The sequence below is a fragment of the Hyposmocoma kahamanoa genome, unplaced genomic scaffold, assembly GCF_003589595.1.
Source record: "Hyposmocoma kahamanoa isolate Upper Pololo Valley unplaced genomic scaffold, ASM358959v1 80, whole genome shotgun sequence".
NCBI classification, from domain to species: Eukaryota; Metazoa; Arthropoda; class Insecta; order Lepidoptera; family Cosmopterigidae; genus Hyposmocoma; species Hyposmocoma kahamanoa.
In genome coordinates, this window is record NW_020654051.1 from 4,154,332 (window position 1) to 4,157,707 (window position 3,376).

The following is a 3,376-nucleotide window of genomic DNA, read 5'->3' on the forward strand; positions in this document are numbered from 1 at the left end:
CCAGGGACAGACACTTTCTGATCTGAAAACTACAAAATTTCTTGTACCCATTATAGGCATATAGAGTTGTTAGATAGATGAACCTGGCCGAATTCGGAAAATGAATCGTATGCTTTAATTTTTTGTTGTGTGTAATTATAAGTGATTTAAAAATTAAGAACAAATTTAGATGGTTGTACGGTGTTGAATATTGTTGGTATGTCCCGTCAATTAACGGTGGTAATGTTTGAGGTCCTTGTCAAAGTGTCCATATTATTTTCTAAGTATTTTTCTGAAATCGTTCAATTTACGAAGAGATTCATCTAAGGAGTTTTTGATATAATATTTTCGATTGTTGTTACCATTTTTGTGGAAACTCTAGTGCATAGTCGAACAAAAGAAACATTCCGATTTTATTTATACGTAAACTGTAAGTTTTAGGTACTGTAAGTATTTTGAAGATGCCATAATTTTAGTTGGATAGTTAATGTACTTAATTTTATCTTATTTCATGAAAATGCAACAATGTTTGACGTTGGTGATACGCTCAATAGAGGTTACGAAGTCAGAATTAGCTTTTACCGCAGCGAGTCCAGTAAGTGATTGTCCTAATGCCGTGTAATTGGTCCGTTTGATTTTTCTGCTTTCCTTTCACGTTGATTAAAACGATGTGATTGGTTAGTTCGAATTTCTTATTCCATTCCCAAAGCGAAACGACTAGAGCGTACAAAAGGTGATGACTGATTGGTTATTGATAGTTTACAGGGCCAAGATTTTTTTAATCCTAAATTGAGCGCATCATTGCCTAATAATTTAACTGTAGCATAATAAGATGTCGTCCTGTACGAGTTTGATAATATGTTATTTATATTTATATTTTAAATTTCCTTCTCAGTGTTAATTAAAATAATATAGAAGATTAAAAGGCGCAAATGTGCAATAAAAAAAAAATGACAAAAAGTAAATGATCTGCAGGCCAAAGATTAGTTTCAAAAATGTCTTTTATTCGTAAGGTTGAGAAATGAAATAAATATAATTTTTCGACAATTTTATTGTAAGAAAGGTGTAACATATTTTTATTTTAACGTGAATACTGTGAAGAGATTTTCGAATAGTTTTTTATGGAAAAACTCGCAGCTCTCGTAACGATACCGGCAAAAGTGTGCGAAAACCGAAAAGCCGATTTTTTCATTACGCAGTTTTGGGTAGCCCTATTTTACTATTTGACTATCCCAATGATAGATCTACAGGCTGTCACAAATTTAAAGCAAACGAAAAAACGAAAATTTTTTTTTGTAAAACAATAAAAAATTTAAGTACATCCTTCATAGTATTTACAATGTTACCACATTTGTATTTTTAGAATTAAGTTTGGACTCTCAGGCAATTGCTGTGATGTAAGATATTATATTGAATGAATTTATTATTTCTGTATTATAAGAAAATCCTTTCATCTGTATTGTTAAGGCAATTGTAAAGTAAGTAAAGATAAGTATTATTGGTCACAATCCCTTAAGTTACCGTAATATTATCAATTATCACTAGCTACAGGTTTCTTATCACAGTATGATTCCATTCTAGACTGGCAAGCGGTAGTTGATAGCTTTTAGGACAGATATCTGCGCTCCTTGACATAAAAAAGAATTTTGTTAGATATGTTAGTTATGATACGGAAGGCAGGTATTATATTTTCTGTCATCTGATTGAGTCCAATTCGTATCAGGGGGTCTACTTTCGATCGCCGTCCCACATCCGTCCGAAACAATTACTGTCAAATAAGTAATATTCGACAAAATTAAAAGACAAGTATCAAGTATGAAGCTTCATTCGCATCACGCGTCTTTTCATTTGGTCAAGTATTGCTTATTTGGCAGTAATTGTTTCGGACGGATATCGGACGGAGATACAGAGTAGACCCCAGTTCCGAATCCGAGAAATGACGGTACGAAATGTCACAAGATCATTTTATCTCTAGGTCGGTATTTGTGCACAAGCGACATCCGAAGTGTGTCCGTTGTTTGCCCGAAGTTTTCTAGATGTGTACAGTCTCGGATTCGGAAAGAACACGAATCGGATGTAGTATGCGAAAGCGCTACATGTCTTCGTATACGTTTCTTACACTTCGTTGTCGACGACATTTCATTTCGACATCTTGCGGTGTTACCATTGTAACTTATATTTTCGCAACACAGTACTAACTGCAAATTGAAGTGGTAACATTTCTGTTTTATTATTGCTGTTCTAAACTTAAAGCACCGGATCCACGCACTTGTCCATGAAGCGTATATCCGCTCAACCATATCGGTTGAAGAATAAAAATTCAGAAGAAACCTGTGACTAATGACAATAGTTTAGTAAATAACCATGAGTCTTAAAGTCTATATTACCGTAATCGTGTTGAACTTACAGTACAAATACTGTGTCTTACTATGCAACGAGTTTATATGGATAATGATACCTGAATATGGTGATTTTTTTTAAATTTTGAGTTTGAAACGTTCTTACAATTTTAAAGACATGTTTACATCGTGAAATTATACTTTCTTTAGTTTGTGTTAAATATTTTTTCATGCAGCATACATGTACCATAATATACAGCGTGAAAAAAAAATTTGCATCTATGATTTTTTAAAAAATTAAATTTCGGGTGTTTTTATTTTTCGGTTATTGTGGTTCTCAGTCCTCTGCTTTTTTGACTCGAATATAAAATAACAATCTAAAAAATTTATTTTGACGGAGTTAAGACTGACTTCTTGTTACAAAAGGAAATATCAAAAATTGCACTATACAAATAAGTTTATGGTCAGTCCTGATTCCCTGTTATTTAAAAAAGGATTTATTTTTTGTTCAAATCCAGTACAATAGATGTAAGTGTTGTTCTCAATTGTTTTAAAACTTTTTTATATATATATATAAAAGATAGAAGTTACTTTAGACAAATAAACAAATACAAGGTTTATTAAACCACAGAGAATATTTAAAAAAACAGGCGGAAAAAAGTTATTTACATAGTACTTACGTTTTAAAATTTCGTGTTGTAGGTTGTACTATAATAAGTTTATACTATAAAAAATAATAATAATAATAATAATAATAAGTTTTCTAGGTGAAAATTTCAATTTATTAACTTTGTCGTGGAAAGACATCCAATGTCCAATGGGACATTTAATTAATGAATTACAATAGCATTGTATGTGAACTAGATTGCTTTATTATTTTTTTCAAAATATAAGTATATGATTTTGTCGTGTGATAATGTTGGGAAAAAAAAATCATGTATACATAATTGTTTTTTCAAGCAAAATTGTTATGACGCACATAATACTGTCTGTATAATGTATACAGACACTCATAACATTATTTTTAATTTATTTTGACGTCCTAGCTTTAGGAATAA